This window comes from Hyperolius riggenbachi, chromosome 3 (assembly GCF_040937935.1).
Source record: "Hyperolius riggenbachi isolate aHypRig1 chromosome 3, aHypRig1.pri, whole genome shotgun sequence".
Classification (NCBI taxonomy): domain Eukaryota; kingdom Metazoa; phylum Chordata; class Amphibia; order Anura; family Hyperoliidae; genus Hyperolius; species Hyperolius riggenbachi.
This window is the reverse complement of record NC_090648.1, coordinates 76,888,573-76,910,152: the sequence shown is the minus strand read 5'-3', so window position 1 is coordinate 76,910,152 and position 21,580 is coordinate 76,888,573.

Sequence of the window (21,580 nt, the reverse complement as noted above, 5' to 3'; positions counted from 1 at the left end):
TATACCATAAATATCCTGCAGTTAAACGTGAATAGTTTATCATGAAACTTATACCCTTTCCTACCATTTATCCCTGTTTGCAGCCAGGGATGAGCATAAGCAAGCCTTGTGGAATGGATCTATTTTATCCAGTCCATCAAACGGAATGCAAGTATGGGCACTCTGGGATTTCGGCAGGATGAAGCAGTTGGCGACAAAGGTCAACAGAATCAGTGCTAACCTACGAGAACGGACAGTACTATCTACTCTCACTGGGCTACTCGCCCTGTATGTTCTCACTCTGTAAAGTACTCACCTGGTGCTGTCTGTTGGGGTCCTCTGGCCAAGGCAGCCAGCTGACACAGCTGAGAGATCATATTACATTTTGATTAGTCACAGATGAGGGGGAATTAGGCTAAACGCTCTAAATACATACAGGGTGCATTTCTTTCTGTTTTCCTTCTGTCCTGTGCAAGAGTTCAGGTCCACTGCAAAAAGGTGTGCAAAAAATGAAGAATGAATTTTATGTAAAGTTTATTCACCCAGTGATATCTGATTGTTTTCTTTGTTGGTCTTTATGGATTACTGTAATAAATGGGTGCCAAACTCAAATACAAAGTAGGGGAAAATTGAACACTGGGACCAAGTCGCAGGTCAACCTCGATGTCTAGTGGCCAACTCCCTGCCTTATAAAGTTTCCTCATGTCTAATGCCCCCGCTCCCCTATAAAGTTCTCAGGCGTTTAGTGCCCCACACCCTTATATAATTCCCTGGTGTCTAGCGGCCCTCCTCCCTTACCCTAACAGTTCCCTGTTGTCTAGTGTTTTCCCCCTCCTTTCCTCATATAGGTTCCCTGGTGATGTAGGGCTTCACCCCCAATAGAGCTTCCCTGGTGGTCTATGGAACATAATGCAAAGCAGGAAACCACCACATTTGATGGCTCTGTGGGCCAGCCTTGGCCCACGGGCCGGAGTTTGACATGTATGCTGTAATATGACTATTACACTGTGACCAACTTTATTGAGAAAGGCCAGTTTACTCTCAGAAGCATCCCTCCAGCTCTGACTGGGGCGTGTCTCTCTCTGTGTAACAGGTAATGGCAAGGCTAGACCATATAAGGAAGATTCATTACAGCATACCTTATATACTCAATAGAAACTTGGAATCATTTCACAAAATTTCCTTCTTTGATATCAAAAAGAGTAAAAATGATCTATTTCTTTGACATCTGGATGACGGCCAGCGACAGGTCTTTGAATGTTCATAGGACCTTATTTCAACTCAATCACATTACGCATCTGTTGCAAAGACTTCCTTTCTGTATCATACTGTATATACAGATGTGAAAAAAACCCCACAAGATCTTAGCTTATATAAATGCAATAACCTCAATTTATTCTTAGTAATAAAATAAGGAAATTGAGATCACTCTGTCAATATAGGCTATTTACGATTAGGAAGGAACGCCAGGTGTAGATTACAATGCTTTTTAATAGTATGAGAGTATGTATGTTATGGAGGCCTGCCAGACATCAAGGGTGTAACTATTGCAGGAGCCCCTGCAGGAAGGGTGCCCGTCTCTCTCTCTCCCCCCTATGTTAATAGCAGAATTGTGCAGTGGAGCCAGGGCCGGCCTTAGGTTTCACAGCGCCCTGAGCGTATCCAGATTTTTGTGCCCCCCCCCCCAGACTCCGACGCCCGACTCCTCAGTTTATAAAACCACAACTCAGACTCCGGGTGCCCAAAATTGCCTCAACTGCACAGTCCTGGCTACTAGACTTGTATATGTAAGCAGATCCTCCACTTTAGTGTATATGTGTGTGTGTGTGTGTGTGTGTGTGTGTGTATATACTGCCTATATATACTAAAGGGGGGATCTGCCTACATTTACAAGACAAGTAGCCTATATACACTAGGGGGGGATCTGCCTATATATACACTAAAGGGGGGATCTGCCTACATATACAAGACTAGCAGCCTATATACACGAGGGGGGGGGATCTGCCTATTATAGACAGCCCCCCCTAGTGTATATAGGCTGCTAGTCTTGTATATGTAGGCAGCTCCCCCCTTTAGTGTATATGTAGGCAGATCCCACCTTAGTGTGTGTGTGTGTGTGTATACATAATATATATATATATATATATATATATATATATATATATATATATATATGATCCCCCTTAGTGTATATATAGTGTACTAGGCTGCAAGTTTCCCCTTTAGTTAGGCAGCAGATTAGCCCGCTCGCCCCCCCCCCCCCCCCCCATCAAGCATAGAATAGGAGGGAGGGAGCCTTACTTTTGGTGGTCACTTGGGGAGCAGGGGAGGAGATGGCCAGGTCTCGCAGGACTCAGGAGGACAGTCGCAGGGCAGGGTAGCTGCCGGCACACGTGCTGCGTGCTTCAGCGCTCCTGGCTGGCTCCATCCCTCCTATCACGGGAGCCGAGCGCCAGGCGGAGTCTCGCACTGACTCCAAGAGGCAGCAGTTGCTGGTCTTCGCCCCCCCTCACCCCCAGCGGCAACAGGGGGCAGAGCCAGGGTGAGACGCACTAGCCTAAGCAGCAGTCGCCGCAGCCGCTGCAGGCTGCAGCACATAATAAATATGCGGCCAGGGCGGCAGGAGCGCGGCGCCCCCCCCCCCCCCCCCTGGAAGCCGGCGGCCGGCGCCCTGAGCGATCGCTCCGGTCGCACAGGTCAAAGGCCGGCCCTGAGTGGAGCTCATATATGATCTGCGTATGGAGGCAAAAAGATTTTGCTGTGTATTTAGCAAGGGGTTCTTCACAGTGAGAGAGGTTAAAAACTGGAATATCTAACCTCAGGTAGTAGTTATGGCAAACTCTATATCTGCATTTAAAGAGGGCTTGGATGCTTTCTTTGCATTGAAGGGCATCCACAGATATAATTATTAGGTAATTCCCGGAAGAGTTGATCCAGGGATTTATCTGACTGCCCTCTGGAATGGGGTAGGTATTTTCCCTTTAAAAGCTAATTGGTCCATGCCTTGAACAGTTTTTCGCCTTCCCCTGGATCCAGGGCCGGCCTTAGGTTTCACAGCGCCCTGAGCGAAACCTGATTTTTGTGCCCCCCTTTCATCCTCTCCCCATATGCATATACACACACACGCACATGTACACACATAGGCCCATATGCAATTCCCCTTTTCTCCTGAGATATCTCCTAGAGTCCTTGGACAGTGGTTCTCAACCTTTTTGACGTTGTGACACATCACACCAAATGCTCAGATCTCCGTGACACATCACATAGCAGTGGCGGACATACGGCCGTGCAGGCCGTGCAAGCGCACAGGGGCCCCTCAAGCTCCGTTTTTGAGGGGCCCATTAGGCATTGCAGGCGTTTTTTTTTTTTTTTCAAAGTTTTTTTTATCCCTGGGGGGCCCGACTTTTATCATTCCCTCACCTCAGCGCCCCCCCCCCCCATTATGCACGGCGCCGAGCGGGAGATACAGCTATTAGTCTCCGGGCTGCAGCAGACACTAGAGCTCCAGCCGCCTGGCCACTCCTGTCTCCTCCTCAGCAATACCGCTCTGCACGCACTGAATCAGGAAGTAGTGCAGAGCGGTATTGCTGAGGAGGAGACAGGAGTGGACCAGGCGGCTGGAGCTCTAGTGTCTGCTGCAGCCCGGAGACTAATAGCTGTATCTCCTGCTCGGCGCCGCGCATAACAGGAGGGGGGGCCCGCCGAGGTGAGGGAGTGATCGGGCCCTCCTCCCAGCCTGAGCAAATAGTCCACCCACCCTCCTGACCAGGTAATCTTATCTTTCACCCTCCCAGACCGACCAGCCCACACCCCAGGTAATCCTACAGCCCACCCCCCAGGTAATCCTACAGCCCGCCCCCAGGTAATCCTACAGCCCGCCCCCCAGGTAATCCTACAGGCCCCCCCCCCCAGGTAATCCTACAGCCCACCCCCAGGAAATCCTACAGCTTCCCCCCCCAGGTAATCCTACAGACCCCCCAGGTAATTCTACAGCCCGCCCCCCAGGTAATCCTACAGCCCGCCCCCCAGGTAATCCTACAGGCCCCCCCAGGTAATTCTACAGCCCCCCCGGTAATCCTACAGCCCACCCCCAGGTAATTCTACAGCCCCCCCAGGTAATCCTACAGCCCACCCAGACCCAGGTAATCCTATAGCCCACCCACCCACCCCCAGGTAATCCTACAGCTCCCCCCCCCCCCCTCCAGGTAATCCTACAGGCCCCCCCAGGTAATCCTACAGCCCCCCCCCGGTAATCCTACAGCCCACCCCCAGGTAATTCTACAGCCCCCCCAGGTAATTCTACAGCCCCCCCCCCAGGTAATCCTACAGCCCACCCAGACCCAGGTAATCCCACAGCCCACCCACCCACTCTGACCCAGGTATTCCTACAGCTTACCCACCCACCCACCCAGACCCAGGTATTCCTCCAGCCCACCCACCCAGACCCAGGTAATCCTACAGCCCACCCACCCAGATAATCCTACAGCCCACCCACCCACCCAGACCCAGGTAATCCTACAGCCCACCCAGATCCAGGTAATCCTACAGTCCACCCACCCAGATCCAGGTAATCCTACAGCCCACCCACCCAGACCCAGGTAATCCTACAGCCCACCCATTCAGATAATCCTACAGCCCACCCACCCAGATAATCCTACAGTCCACCCACCCAGACCCAGGTAACCCTACAGCCCACCCACCCAGACCCAGGTAATCTTTCAGCCCACCCTCACCGGTAATCTTTTAGCCCACCCACCCTCATGGGTAATCTTTTGCATCACAGGTTATCTTTTAGCCCACCCACCCTCACAGGTAATATTTTAGCCCACCCACCCTCACAGGTAATTTTATTAGCCCACACACCCACCTACCCTCCCGACCAGATAATCTTTTAGCTCACCCACCCTCCCCACCAGGTAATCGTTTAGCCCACCCACCCACCTGCAGCACTTTACAGAGTACATCGTTATGTCGCTCACTGTCCTTTAGAGGAGCTCACACTACTCCTACCATAGTCATAGTTGAATGTCTTATCATATTATTAAGTATTTATATAGCTCTGACATCTTCTGCAGCGTTTTACAGAGTACATAGTCACGACACTGACTGTGCTCAGAGGAGCTCACTATCTAATATCTTTTATATGTATAGTAAATAGCGCATCATTTTTTATTAGGAGACAGGGCTTTACTTAAAGTTCCCTGTTGATGTCAACCGCTGAATTAACTGCTGCTAAGTTCATGTACCCGTCATCGCACGTATGATTGCACGTATTTTCTGGGCATATCTGCCGACTTGATTGCACGTATTTTCTGGGCATATCTGTCAACTTGATTGTACGTATTTTCTGGGCATATCTGCCGAAAAGATTGCACGTATTTTCTGGGCATATCTGCCGACATGATTGCACGTATTTTCTGGGCATATCTGTCGACATGATTGCACGTATTTTCTGGGCATATCTGATGACATGATTGCACGTATTTTCTGGGCATATCTGCCGACATGATTGCACGTATTTTCTGGGCATATCTGCCGACATCATTGCACGTATTTTCTGGTCATATCTGCCGACATCATTGCACGTATTTTCCGGGCATATCTGCCAACATCATTGCACGTATTTTCTGGGCATATCTGCCGACATCATTGCATGTATTTTCTGGGCATATCTGCCGACATCATTGCACATATTTTCTGGGCATATCTGCCGACATGATTGAATGTATTTTCTGGGCAAATCTGCTCACATTATGTGTATTTTCTTGAGAAAACCTGCACAATTATGTGAATTTTCTGGGGAAAGGGTCACCAAAACTTGGGCCCACTGTCTTTGCGTTGCACTTTTCAAGGGAACCTGAGGTGAGAATAATATTGAGGCTGCCATATTTCTCTCCTTTTAAGCAATACCAGTTGCCTGGTTGCCGTGCTGGTCCTCTGCCTCTTATTCTTTCAACCATAGACCCTGAACAAGCATGCAGCAGGTCAGGGGTTTCTGACAATATTGTCAGAACTGAGAAGATTAAGCTGCATGCTTGTTGCTGGTGTAATTCAGTTTATTACTGCAGCCAAATAGATCAGCAGGGCCGCCAGGCAACTAGTATTGTTTAAAAGGAAATAAATATGGCAGTCTCCATATCACTCTCACCCCGGGATCACTTTAAATTACAGTTAGCTCCGCCCTTATCCGGTCATTGCCACGGCCATCTTTAGGTTATAGCCACGCCCATTTTTTGCCGCGGCGCGCCGCAGGTCAGGGGGGCCCATAATTGATATTTTGCACAGGGGCCCACTGCTGGCTGTGTCCGCCACTGACATATGTATAATAGAAAAAATACTATTAACCACAAATGGGTGGAAAGAGTGCATTATCCTGAATACACTTAAAAATGAAGGCTAAAAATGAAGGCTAGAACCTTTCAGGAATATTAATAAAAACAATCAGTGGGACAGTTAGCCGCCCCCCATTTAGAATGATAGCACAGCACTGACAATTTGCACCACGCGTTATGGCTGCAGTGCGCCCCCTCCAACACCCTCAGACTCAGTATAGGTAGGTAGCCAGGTATAGGTGCCCCCAGTATAGGATCTCATGTGTAGGTGCCCTCAATATAGGTTGCCAAGCATAGGTGCCCCCAGTATAGGAAGTCAGGTGAAGGTCTTCATCTCCCCCCCCCCCCCATGGGTAACCAAGCGTATGTGCCTCCAGTATAGGTAGCCAGGTGTTGGAGCCCTCAGTAAAGGTAGCCAGCTATAGGTACCCTCAGTATAGGAAATCAGGTGTAGGTGCCCTCAGTATAGGCAACCAGCTATAGGCGCCCCCTTGGAAGCTGGCGCCCTGAGCGACCGCTCCGGTCGCTCATATCAAAGGCCGGGTATGCCTGGATCAACTGTGATATTGAGATACGTGTGGCTTCAGGATGTTTTTTTTTTCTGGTTGAACTTGATGAACGGATGTTTTTTTTCAACCAAACTATGTAACTACATAACTGTATATAGCTTCCCCAGCGGCGGATCCTATTGTTCTATTCACTCCAGCTGGTCAGCATGCAGCAGCGGACCTCCAAAGGCTCCTGATGTCACGACATGCATCAGTAGCCTACGGAGAGAAGATGAACGTTGACATGAGGTCTTCTGCCATTCATTGGGGGGACCCCTTAGTCCTTGGGCACTTCTTACGAAGGGAGGCAGGACACAAATACTGGCCATAGTTCTTACTAAGGGAGGTTGGGGTACAGATACTGGCCTCTCTTATTGCTGAGGGGGGGGGAGATACTGGGGTAGGGGTACAGACAGGGGTCTAGTCCTGGGAAAAGAAGTGAGTGGACTCACTTGGAGAACTCCTGCGCCGCGCGTAGCGCGGGGCGCCAAAATGGGCGTGGTCAAGCACACCGTGGGCGTGGTCATGGGTAGGGCCAAATATACATGACCGTAGCAGTGATGTAAAAGGTCTGCCGAGGAAGTTTGAGCTCTGCCGTAGTGTAGCCCCCAAAAATATAGTAATCTGACAGCATTTCACCAAAAAGACACATAATCTGGTAGAAGTTCCTCCAAAATACAAATAATATGGAAGTGGTTCCCCCAAAATAGACAATGTGGCAGCAGCAGTTCCACCAACATACACATAATTTGGAAGCACTTCCCCAAAATACGCGAAACCTGGCAGCGGATCACCCAAAATACACGTAACACCCAAAGGACATATAATCTGGCAGTAGTGGTCCCTCAAACATACACAATCTGGCAGCAGTTCCCCAAAATACACGTAATCTGGCAGCAGCCGTTCCCCTAACATACACATAATCTGGCAGCTGTTCCCCAAAATACATAACAGCGGTTCCACAAAAATGCAGATAATCTGACAGCAGTTCCCCCAAAATAGGTACCCCCAGGTAGCCAGGTCTATAGGTGTCCCCAGTATAAGTAACCATGAGTATAGTAGTCCCCAGTATATGTAGCCAGAGGTATATGTGCCCAGTATATGTAGCCAGGGGTATATGTGCCCAGTATATGTAGCCAGTGGGATATGTCCCCAGTATATGTAGTCAGGGGTATATGTGCCCAGTATATATAGCCAGGGGTATATGTGCCCAGTATACAGATACTGCCCGAAAAGTCAGAATAAACATACACACGTCATACTTACCTTCCACACAGTCTACTCATCAATCTCTTTCTCCTCCCCGCATCTTGTTTGTTCACTGTGATTGATGGAATTCTCTGTCCTCCATTTTAAAAATGGTGATGTCCCACGTAACAGCTTCCAGGTCAGCAGTCTGTCAATCTGTAATATCGTCCACTTTAGCCATAGAGAAACATGGACATTGCCTTGACATCAGTGCTTTCAGTTACAACTGACAGTAACTGATATAGTGGAAAAGGGCCCGAAGGCTTCCAGTTCGCGTACGTTAAAAAGGGGCGATGGGAAAAAAGGGCGCCGGGATTTTAACGATAAACATGGATTACGTTTAAAAATGTATTTCGTTTAAAAGTAATGTTTTTAAACGTTATAAATCATTAAATAATGTGTATTAAATCGGCAATTGTAAAAACGTTAATCTTTCGTTTAAATAATGAAACGCATAATAACGTTTAAAAAATTTTTTTACTAAGTAACCCTCCCTGTACCTACCCCTAACCCCTAGACCCCCCTGTTGATGCCTAAACCTAAGACCCCCCCTGTTGGTGCCTAAGTAACCCTCCCTGTACCTACCCCTAACCCCTAGACCCCCCTGTTAGTGCCTAAACCTAAGACCCCCCTGTTGGTGCCTAAACCTAAGACCCCCCTGTTAGTGCCTAAACCTAAGACCCCCCTGTTGGTGCCTAAACCTAAGACCCCCCTGTTGGTGCCTAAACCTAAGACCCCCTGTTGGTGCCTAAACCTAAGACCCCCCTGTTGGTGCCTAAACCTAAGACCCCCCTGTTGGTGCCTAAACCTAAGACCCCCTGTTGGTGCCTAAACCTAAGACCCCCCTGTTGGTGCCTAAACCTAAGACCCCCCTGTTGGTGCCTAAACCTAAGACCCCCCTGTTGGTGCCTAAACCTAAGACCCCCCTGTTATTTTTTCGTTTAAAAATAATGTAAAAAAAAAAAAAAAAAAAGTACTGTTTTTCGTTTAAAAATAATGTTTGGGAAAAATATTGTACTGGTTTTCGTTTAAAAATAATATTTAAACATGTATAAATCATTAAATAATGTGTAATCATGAGAAACAGTAATAAAACATTAAGTCTCCGGGCGCCGCTTTAAAACGTTAGTTTTCTCCGGCGCCCTTTTTTCCTACCGGGCGCCCATTAAACGATATTTATTATAGAAGTGAATGGCGGCGCCCGATTTGTCCACTAGCCTCAGGCGCCCGAATTTACTGTTTCCTTCCAGTTCTGACTAGATCTAGTTGGAACTGTAGGGAGATAATGTTAGAAGAAAATGGTGAGCTTCTGAGAGAAACTGATGGCGAAGTAAGTATGTAATACTCATTTTCCGGTACATTATGTGTTTATTTTAAATCATTTTACTTGATTCAGGTTCCCCTTAAAGAGGAAATTTAGCAAAAAGGGAAAAAAAATAAATCAATACATTGCAAAGTGAGAAGTTAAAAAATATAAGAGAGATCAAGAAATGATGATATTCGCCATTTAATTTGTTGATGTTGTTTGATCTACAATCAGCCTGCATGTCATCACCTTTACTACTGGCAGACATGAATAAAACCAGACAGCACCAACAGTCATTATCTATAACCACACCCCCTAACAAGGTGATAGGCTAAAAGGTTTTATTATAGATGCATATATGCACAGAGGGAGATACTGGTTGCTTGGCAGTTGGAAACAGCCGTTATTTCCCATAATGCAACACTGATCACAGACAGGAAACTGTCAGGACCTAGGTCCAAACATCTCACAATGTGGGAGGGGTTTCACTACAATATCAGTCATACAAAAGGGTTAAAGAGCAACAGTAGGGAAAATAACAGTGAATGTTAGTAATGGATAAATTACTTACTAAATAACGAATGAATGTCAGTGTCTGCCCATTGTAAAATATTTCCTTTCCCTTATTTACATTCTAAAAGGTTTCACAGGTGACGATATCTTTAGTTCTTCCAGGTGATCTGTACCGAATGTTCGTTACTGAGAGTTCTATGCACAGAGGGAGATACTGCGTGCTTGGCAGTTGGAAAAATCTATTATTTCTCACAATGCAACGAGGTTTACAGGCAGAAAACTGTCAGGACCATGGTCATGATATCATACCTTCCAACTTTTTGAGATGAGAACGAGGGACACTTAAGCCACGCCCCTGCCACGCCCCTGATCACACCCCTAGTCACACATAAGATAGAAATTTCATTCAAAAAATATGTTGTTTTATAATTCAAACCACACTGGTCCTTTCTATCCATCATTTTAACATTTTAAAATTAGTAATATATCTGGGAATAAAGTTTAGAGTCAATCAAGCACACTTTTTAAGAAGAGAAATATATATATTTACATAGAAAGAAAGACGAAAGACAAAATCCTGAAAGAGGGACAAATGAGGAGGAAAGAGGGACAGAGGGACAGGGCTCCCAAACAGGGTCTGTCCCTTTGAAAAAGGGACAGTTGGGAGCTATGATGACATCATACTATAGGATGGGTTTCACCACAATATTAGCCATACAGATCTCCCCGATGATCTATTTGAGAAAAGTTAAAGACGTTTCATGGGAAAAGGGGTATCTGCTACTGATTAGATTGAAGTTCAGTCCTTGGTTACAGTTCCTCTTTAAGTGCTTTGTCAAATGCCATAACTGCCAGCCTCAGCTTACACACTAGGACCAATGAACAGGAAATGATAAGGAAAGTAAAAATACTATTTTGTTAAGAAGTAGATAACATACTTCTCATGGCTTAATAGATAAAAATTGTTACACAAGAGAGGGTAGCCTATATACTACACAAGAGTCACCTTACAGAGCGTTGCTGTGCGGTTGTTGGCGGGTTAATGCTTTTCTCTGCCTTGGGTGATGAATTCCTGTTCAAGACAGAACAGTTTGACATCTGCTGCATTCGTAAAATTCCCTCTGTGTTACCCTGCCACCTCCTTAGATAAACTTGTAGTAGTGTCAGTGCTGTAATGGTAACAAGGCCAGGGCAAGTGCAGGGATTCCTCCTTTATCAATCTTCCGTTCACAATGGGCTCCAGGAAGCCCTAACAGGGAAATGTGCATAGTACAAGGTCTGCCGCCATTGCAGGATCCTGACTTCCCTAAGTCAGCAGAAATAATAAAATATCAGCTTTTACAATCAGTCACTCATTACCTGTCATTTGTCATTAGGCCTGTGCAGACTCATGCAGCATCCACTGAGTACAGAGAGACGTTTATAGATTTGTTGCCATGGGGACAGTTATTTACAAAATTCCGCAGCTGTCTAAGGGCTCTTTTCCACTGGGCGCAATATGATTTTCGGATTGTGCTAGTTTTGCCAATCGCAACAGCCCCGCCACGATTAACCTCCCTGGCGGTTAAATTTTTTTGCCAAATTGGCAAAAAAACTTTTTTTTTTTATATTTTTTTTTTGTTTCATGTAAAGCTACCAGAGTGGTAGCTACATGAAACACCACTAGAGGGCGCATGTGTCCCTCTAGTGCGATCGTCGCCGGCATCTATAGCAAACAGGGGAACACGTATACAACGCGTTCCCCTGTTTGGCTTCTCCTGTCGGTATGGCGACGATCGGGATGACGTCATGGACGTCAGCCGACGTCCTGACGTCAGACACCTCCGATCCAGCCCATAGCGCTGCCCGGAACTCATTGGTCCGGGCAGCGCAGGGCTCTGGCGGGGGGGGCCCTCTTTCGCCGCTGCGTGCGGCCGATCGCCGCAGAGCGGCGGCGATCAAGCTGTGCGCGCGGCTAGCAAAGTGCTGGCTGCGCGCACAGCAATTTACAGAATAAAAATCGCCCCACCAGGGGCTGAGATCTCCCCCTGCGCGGCATAGCCCGAGCTCAGCTCGGGCTTACCGCCAGGGAGGTTAACATGTAAATTGTGGTACTGGAGGGTGGAGATGCCCAAAAAATAGGTAATGCAATAAAACAAAAAATAATAATGTGGGAGGGAGGTGTCTTTACCACTCCAGATTTAAGAACCTAAACCACAGGGCAAATGTAAAAAGATTACATGATTATTCAGCACGATTAAAAGGACAACGCATTTCACAGGTCTCAGCCCGCTTCTTCAGGTCAATACAAGTGCCTACAAAAAAACAACAACAACATATATATGTATGCGTGTATACTGGTGTAGCTCACTAACATAATACATTTCAAATATATCTCAAAAACCATTACATCATACATCACATCATGTAATGGTTTTTGAGATATATTTGAAATGTATCATGTCAGTTAGCAGTGCAAGTATACACACATACATATACATGTTTTGTTTTTTTGTAGGTACCTGTATTGACCTGAAGAAGCGGGCTGAGACCCGTGAAACGCATTGTTCTTTTAATTCTGCTGAGCAACTAATTTCATCTTTTTACATTTACCCTGTGGTTTGGGTTCTTCCATCTGGAGTGGTAAAGACCTCTCCCTCCAGATTATTATTTTTGGTTTCATTACATTACCTAATTTTGGGGCGCCTCCCTCCACCCCCTTGTACTATACATTACATCTCCTTTGGAGGTGTTAACCTTCCGGTTGTGGTGTAATCTACAACCAAGAAGGACCAATCAGGAGTGCGACCATCCAGTTCCAGTAGGACCTGGAATACCGAGTGGGGACGGTCATTTCCCCGTTGGCGATATGAAGTGGCTGCAGGGACTGCAACCCACCTTTGTGAGTATAAAGACTCTTATACTACAATCTAACATCTAATACCCAGTGGTGCTCACCGCCAGGTCGTGATCACGCTTACGCGTGGATTCACGACCATTTTGACGCATTCCGCCTCGGACACGCTAAGCCGTGAATAGATTTTCAACCACGAAAATCTACTTCGGCTTCGCGTTAATGCGGACAGAAATCCGCATTCACGCTCGTGAAACCCGGTGCTGAAGTCGTGGTTTGCGGAAATGCGTCAAACTATGCGGAAGTGACACATTGCAGGCCAATCAGAGTGCCCCAGCCAGGCCCTAGCAACCAATCACAGGAGGGGAGCTATACCCTCCCCTCCTGAATATAAAGCGGCGGCCATGATGGAAAAGCTCTGTCCTTGCTAGACTGTGGTGTTGAGAGGATTATCTCCAGGCCATTGTTGTTTGAGCAAGTGCATTTATTGTGTTAAAAACAAAGCGTTTTTTTTGCTAACACTGCTCTTATACTGTACACAGTTAGCTAGTCAGTGAGTGATTGCTGCAGTTAGCTGACTCAGTCGCTTCCACCAATGTACTCTGTCTGCGTTATCACTGCCCGGGTCACCGGGTGCATTTAATTTTTTGGCCAGCACTATGACGCTGTGCTGCTACTACTACCACCAGTATGTTGCCATGGTCCTTCTGTGCTGCTGCTGCTGAACTGAACGCCCGCTTTGTCCTCCTCCTCCTCCTGACTCAGTCGCTACCACGGTACCACCAATGTACTCTGTCTGCGTTATCAGTGCCCGGGTCACCGGGTGCATTTAATTTTTTGGCCAGCACTATGACGCTGTGCTGCTACTGCTACTACTACCACCAGTATGTTGCCATGGTCCTTCTGTGCTGCTGCTGCTGAACTGACCGCCCGCATTGTCCTCCTCCTCCTGACTCAGTCGCTTCCCGCTGCTGCACTCTGCGTTCACACTGCCCGGGTCACCGGGTGCATTTAATTTTTTGGCCAGCACTATGATGCTGTGCTGCTACTACTACCACCAGTATGTTGCCATGGTCCTTCTGTGCTGCTGCTGCTGCTGAACTGAACGCCCGCTTTGTTCTCCTCCTCCTGACTCAGTCGCTACCACGGTACCACCAATGCACTCTGTCTGCGTTATCACGGCCCGGGTCACCGGGTGCATTTAATTTTTTGGCCAGCACTATGACACTGTGCTACTACTACTACCACCAGTATGTTGCCATGGTCCTTCTGTGCTGCTGCTGCTGATCTGACCGCCCGCCCGTATTGTCCTCCTCCTCCTGACTCAGTCGCTTCCACCAATGTACTCTGTCTGCGTTCACACTGCCCGGGTCACCGGGTGCATTTAATTTTTTGGCCAGCACTATGACGCTGTGCTGCTACTACTACCACCAGTATGTTGCCATGGTCCTTCCGTGCTGCTGAATTGACCGCCGGCATCCTCCTCCTCCTGACTCACTCGCTTCCACCAATGTACTCTGTCTGTGTTCACACTGCCCGGGTCACTGGGTGCATTTAATTTTTTGGCCAGCACTATGACGCTGTGCTGCTACTACTACTACCAGTATGTTGCCGTGGTCCTTCTGTGCTGCTGAACTGACCGCCCGCATAGTCCTTCTCCTGACTCAGTCGCTACCACCACTGCACTCTGCGTTCACACTGCCCGTGTCCACTGACAACTCTGCTGCAATGTCATTGCTAATTGCTGCAAAAAAAACAAAAAAAAATTACAAAAACCTCTCTGGGGCCTTTTTGGCGTCAGCCACTCATCCTCCTCCAGCGGTACCTTCGCCGCCAAGTGCCATTGGAACTCGCCTTCACCTCTTTGACTGCTTAACGCGTATATCCCTTTTTAAAACCACTTATTACCAATTAATAGCCCCATTTAAAGTGTTGATTTCACTTTAAAATCCATTTTCTCTAGAAAAAAATTTTTTTTGGAATTTTTTATGTGGAAGTTATGTTGCCCCTTATCACCTCGATAATCCATGCAATTTGGGGGATTGTAGCATGTATGGGGGCTTTGTTATTAACGTTAAAAGAAAATCCGCCTCCGGGCGGGAATCGGCAGAAAATCCGCGTGGTTGCGTGGACGCGGACGAAAATCCGCATGCGGCGGGGCCGAATGCGGATTTTTTTTTGCAACCACTCGGATTGCCGAATTCGTGGATGAGGCACATCCGAGCATCCCTGCTAATACCCCACAATACTGCACCATTTGGTCCCTGGTCTCTCCTTGTCATACAGGTGACCGTGGTATCCCCACAGTGACCACCTTTTCTAATGTAAATTATGGTGCTGTTTTTCCACTAATGTGATTCTTGTTTCTCTGACTCGAAATAATTGCCCTGCACAATTTCCATGTGTTTGTACTTATATCCAATGGATAATAGCGGCTCAATCACTGGTAATGGAAATAGATGGAAACATGATTGTATCGCGATTGTGATTGCAATATCTAGTGGAAAAAAAGCCCACTCCGCTGTCCTCCCCGCCCCCCCCACACACACACACACACCTATCAGATTGCACTAGGTGCCGTGATGGGTTGGTGCGATAGGTGTGGGCAGGTGGGGAGGACAGCTACTAAGTACAGTTGAGAGCAAAGCATTTTTAGATATCCCTCCAGGGCTCCCCATTGGTCTATTAACAGCAAACGGGCGAATGGTGGAAGTTCACTGGGAACTGTTCTCCCGGCGAACTGTTCTGCCATCACTACTACTATACAACTTTTTGTGGGCTCCTCCTCCACCCTACTACCTTAGGCCATAGCTCATGTGGCCTTTGCAGAAATCTCTCCCTGCTTAGGTACAGAGGTACTGTCTGTATTTCTAAATAAAAAAGGTACATGCAAAATTTTCCAGAGCATGAAATTTGGGCATCTGCGGCTAATGGACGATTTGGGCGCTGCCATAGGCACTAATGCAAATATCGGCAGAAAATTGGGCGTGCAATAAATTTTATAATTACGTTATAGTTTTTGAAATGTTTTATCATTTTAAAAACTAGAACATTATAGTTTTTTACATGTTAATGTTAAATATTTAGAAATCATTCATTTTTGAGTTATCATTCTGAAATGTATCATTCTCAATATTATGAGGTTAGGAAAGGGGGTTTTAGGGTTAGGTGTTAGGAAGTGGGGGTTTAGGGTTAGGCGTCAAGAAGGGGTGATTTTAGGGTTACGCGTCAGAAGGGGGGTTTTAGGGTTTGGCATCAGGAAGAATGAGTTTAGGGTTAGGCATCAGGAAGGAGGGATTTAGGGTTAGGCATCAGGAAGGAGGGATTTAGGGTTAGGCATCAGGAAGGAGGGGTTCAGGGTTAGGCATCAGGAAGGAGGGGTTTAGGGTTAGGCATTAGTAAGGACGGGTTTAGGGTTAGGTTACAAGAAGGGTGGATTTTGGGTTAGGTGTCAGGAAGGGGGAGCTCTGTGTGAGAGTAAGTTTATGTTAAAGAGACTCCGTAACAAAAATTGCATCCTGTTTTTTTATCATCCTACATGTTCCAAAAGCTATTCTAATGTGTTCTGGCTAACTGCAGCACTTTCTACTATGACAGTCTCTGTAATAAATCAATGTATCTTTCCCCTGTCAGACTTGTCGGCCTGTGTCTGGAAGGCTGCCAAGTTCTTCAGTGTTGTGGTTCTGCTATGAACTCACCCTTTCTGGCCCCTCTATGCACACTGCCTGTGTGTTATTTAGATAAGAGAGAAGAGAGAAGCTGCTCTAATCAGCTGGATAAATCGTCCTCTGAGCTGGCTGGGCTTTCACATACTGAGGAATTACAAACAAGGGCAAAGCTGTTTGCAGGAAGAAAAGAGCAGCCTGAAACTTCAGTGCATGGGGGAAAGAAACACACAAATGATCTCTTGAGATTCAAAAGGAATGCTGTATACAGCCTGCTTGTGTATGGATGTATTTTCTATGTGTGGACATACTGTACATCAACCTACTTCCTGTTTTGGTGGCCATTTTGTTTGTTTACAAACAAACTTTTTAAAACTGTTTTTAACCACTTTTAATGCGGCGAAGAGCGGCGAAATTGTGACAGAGGGTAATAGGAGATGTCCCCTAACGCACTGGTATGTTTACTTTTGAGCGATTTTAACAATACAGATTCTCTTTAAGTTGAAATAAAATATTGTTAATATATACCAATATTTTATTACAATAATTTACACTATTTACAAATTACAATTTACATTTGAAGAACATTGGTAGATATTAACAATAATTTTATTAACGAAAACCGGCGCCCACTTTTCTTTGCACTTCCTATTTCATGAACACAAATTTTCTGGGGTCTGCTCTCACTAGCTCATGTACCTCTCTGACTCTTCTATAGGAAAGGTCTCCAAGCTTCCTCTTTGCAGCTCAGTGTCAAGGTTCTGACTCTGCACTAAGCTCACATGTTTTCTCTCAGCTTCCTGCATGTTATCTGCTGGATGCCATTATTCTGCTGTAAAAGAAAAAGTGATCTTACTATAGAAGGTACGGTACATTTTATATTGTTTTATATAACCGCAAATCTCCTACAGAGGGCGTAGAAACATTGATTAGGAAATCTTGTGCTGTTCTGTAAAGTAAGTGCAGCTGTGCTCTCTCCATAGAGGGCCAGGCTGTTGTCCGCCAGAGGCAGTTCCTTTCGTCAAAACAAATAAATGCGATTATTGTGAGATAGAATAATCCTCGAGGACTTAAATTGAGAAATAGATAAAATGTTGTTAGTTGTGCAAAAAACATCAGGTAAAAGCCAATAGATAAAATGAGCGTAGAAGTAAGGTAATATGAATCAGAAGAGCGAGGCCTCCTTGTATCTTAAAGAGGAACTTTAACCAAGGGGCTCACAATCTAATCCTATCATAGTCATAGTCTAATGTCCTACCATATTATTATGTATTTATCTAGCTCTTCCATCTTCTGCAGCACTTTACAGAGTACATAGTCATGTCAATTTATGGGGAAGCCCGGGGTGTTTCTAGCCTTTTTGTCAATCCAGGCCAGAAGTCCTGTGTCACCCTCTCTCCCGAAAAAAAAACACTACACACTAGAGAATATAAACCATGTGCCATCTGCCTTGCACGTGGGGTGTGGCATCAGTCACCATGGCAACTGAAAAGCCTGGAGCCGCTTACTCTGATGCTTCGAAAGTACACCGCACAGTGGCCACAGGTGAAAACTGCGGCGACGGCCAGCGGGCAAGTAGAGGGGCAGGCAAACAGCAACCATCCTGACCTGCACTCAGGTCTCTGGGTCAGCCTGGCCCTGTTCTGTTCACATGACCAAAAGCAGATGACTACAATTGCTTGGTTCCAGGCTCTGAAAGTGTGGCTGTCATAGGCAATGCTGGATTAAGATGAAATGGGACTCTAGGCAACGTAGTAGCTTTGGCTCATTTGGGTGGTCCTTTTGACATTTTGAGGTGGGAGAAGGGACAGAGAAAGTGGCACCCTTTAAGCCCTAGGCACCTGCCTACGGTGCCTTGTGGATGATCCTGCTCTGGTCATAGGGGCACTATGAGGAAAACTGGTAGCAGGAAAAAAGGGCGCAGGACGAGGGTGGACGAAAAGGGTGCCGCCATAGACTTTATCGCAATTATCATTAATACAGCGAAAAAAGCAGAAAAAATGGCACCATGAAAAATATTGTTAACAACATTAGAACATTATAGTTTTTGAAGTAGTTATCGTTTTAGAAGCTTGCAACGTTATAGTTTTTGTCATATTATCTTGTTTATATGTACAAATTTTACGTTATCAAAGATATTATCGTTTCTATGTGTAAAAGGGTGTTTCTGCAGTGGGAAAGGTTAGGGTTAGGCAACACCAGGGGGAGTGGTTAGGGTTAGGCACCACCCAGGTGGCGGTTAGTTTTAGGCAACTCCAGAGGGATGGTTAGGGTTAGGCACCACCGGGGGGATTAGGGTTAGGCACCACCAGGGGGTAATTAGGGTTAGGCACCACCGGGAGGGGGGGTAATTAGGGTTAGGCGCCACCAGGGGAGTGGTTAGTTTTAGGCACCACCAGGGGAGGGTTCTGTGTGAGAGTAGGGTTGGATTAAGCTGTATTGTTGAATTACGTAATCATTTTTAACGTTAATATATTTTTGTCATTATTTCCCGTCTGTTTTAACAATGGTATTTATCGGTAACATAGTTTGACAATGATGCTTGTCGTTATCAGATTTCGTTATCCACCCGCGCCATTTTGTTATCAAGCCGAGCCCTTTTTTCACTGTGCCCTTTTTTCATGCATGCGGAAAACTATAACATTTAAAATATATATGTATAGATACAATACATATAAACTGTACATTTGTTCCAGAGCAAAATGCACTGTAAATTACTTTATTTCGATGTAGCTGTCACTTTCCATAAGTGTTTTTAGTCTGATGGTTCTTACCTGTTACCGACAGGTTTTGAACCAGTCCTTCCTCTCAATGTCTCCTTTATTTTTTTTAAAGCATTTACTGGCAAGGATCTTTACAAAAATGCCATATGGCCAGCCTCCTTGCTTGCACACTGAGCAAGTGGCATTCCGTAAGTGCTTTTCAAAAAATAAAGAAACCCTGAGAATCCCCCATGAGGAGATGGACAAGTCCAAAGTCTGTCAGTAAGAGGTCATTGCCATCAAATTAAAAACACTTACTGTAAGTGACACCTACCTAGAAAGAAAGTAATTTACAGTGTATTTTACTTGAGGGACAAATGTACATCGTATGCAGGTGTGTAGACATGTGTTAAAAAGTTTACAGTTGTTCATAGTGCCCCTTTAAAGGACTTCTGAGGCGATAAATTCAATCTAGTTTTACTTACCTGGGGCTTCTTCCAGTCCCTAGAAGTCATTTGGGGCCCTCGCCACAGCTCCTTCTTCTCTAAGGATCACTGACCCCCGATGGGTCTTCTGCCCAGTACCCTCCCTATGACAATCGCAATGACGTGGGCACGTTCGTGCGCAGGTGCTCACATGCATGCACAAAAGACACCAACCCATGGTCAGCGATCCTTAGAGGCTGCCAACAGAACCCTGGAGAAGAGCAGAGTTGTGGCGAGGGACCCAAATGACCTCTAGGGGCTGGAATTTCTCACCTCGGAAGTCCTTTAAAGAGGCATTTAAGCCAGGGGGAAAAAATAGCTTCACTCACCTGAAGCTTCTACCAGCTTCTACCAACCCCCTACAGCTGTCCTGTGCCCTCTCAGTCACTCACTCACGGATCCGCCGCCAGCTACTTTAGTTTCGCCGGCAGGTCCTTATTTGTGTTCTATGTGTTCGCATCTGCAGTAGCGTCCTGCGCCTGCGCCTGCGCAGGATGCTATTGTGGACAGGAATGCGTAGAAGGACCCTATGCCAGGCCTGCACAGGCACAGTGAGCCTGTCGGCCGAAAATGAATGTCGCGGGCTATGTGGGAGAGGAAGATCCGTGAATGACTGCGAAGGCACGGGACAGCTGCAGGGGGCTGGTAGAAGCCCAGGGTGAGCAAAACTATATATTTTTTTTCTAGCTTAAGCATCCCTTTAAGCATTACTGGCATCAGGCATCCTCAGCAATAAGCAGCTGATGGCTGTGGCAGGATGCATAACAAACTCTCGGCAAGCTTAAAAAACAGAAGAACAGAAGAATACAGAAAAGGAAGAACCTAAAGCATAGAAAAAAAGAAGAACCCAAAGAGTAAAACAGACAGAAAACAGACAGAATAAAAAAAATGTACCAATGAAAATTCTAAAAGAAAATAGAACTTTACAGACATAGATTGAGAGCTGATAAGGGCAGGACTCTATCACCCTTTTATGTCTTGAAATTTGCTATACATTTTTTTCATCATGTTCAGAATCAGAATCATTTTCATTCACCAAGCACGACTGGGGAATGCCCAGAATTGGGTTTGGCAAATACATGGCTCAGAGTAGAAATAAAGATATACATAACACAACAAAGCATACATGAACAACAGTGTTAACAAGGTACATTAAAAAAACAGCCTGGAGTTATAGAGGAGATCAATTGAGGGGAAGGGTTTCCCAATGATCCTCTCCACTGATTTGATGACCCTCTGTAGCTTGGATCTGTCACTGGTGGAAGCTTACCACACCAGGATGGATGAAGAGAGGACAGATTCAATGGCGGTGGTGTAGAAGCTCATCAGAAGCTCATGGGCCATACCAAACTTCTTCAGTTGATGAAGGAAGAAAAGTCTCTGCTGGGCTTTCCTCTGGGTAGAGGCGATGTTTACGTTTCAGCTCAGGTCGGTGGAGATGGTTGTGCTTAGGAGGCAGACACAGGTTACTTTTTTGACCTCTGTGCCAGCAAGATAGATTGGAGGTGGAGTGGGGTATCTTTCTGAAATCAATGATCAACTCAATGGTTTTGACTGTGCTGAGGGCCAACCTGGTCTCCCCACACCAGTGGTATTTTCTTTTAACCTGCTGATGGTAGGCTTGCTCATCATTCTTGGTTACAAGGCCAATGATGGTGGTGTTAGCAACAAATTTTGTTGACCTTGACAGTTTGCTGTCTCCAGTTATTTGAGTAAAGGGAGACCAGGATCAGCGACAGGATGCAGCCCTGTGGGGCACCCATGTTGGTGGCCCTTGGTTGAGAGGTGATGTCACCTAGCTTGATGACTCGGGGCCAGTTGGTCAGGAGGAAGTAGGTGTGGGGTATAATTATGTCTACCAATTCTGTATCATATACATACATGTATTTTGTATATACAATTGTCAGTATTATTATGTACCCCATGTTTGTTTCTTACTCTGTACAGTGCCACGGGAATAGGTTGGACT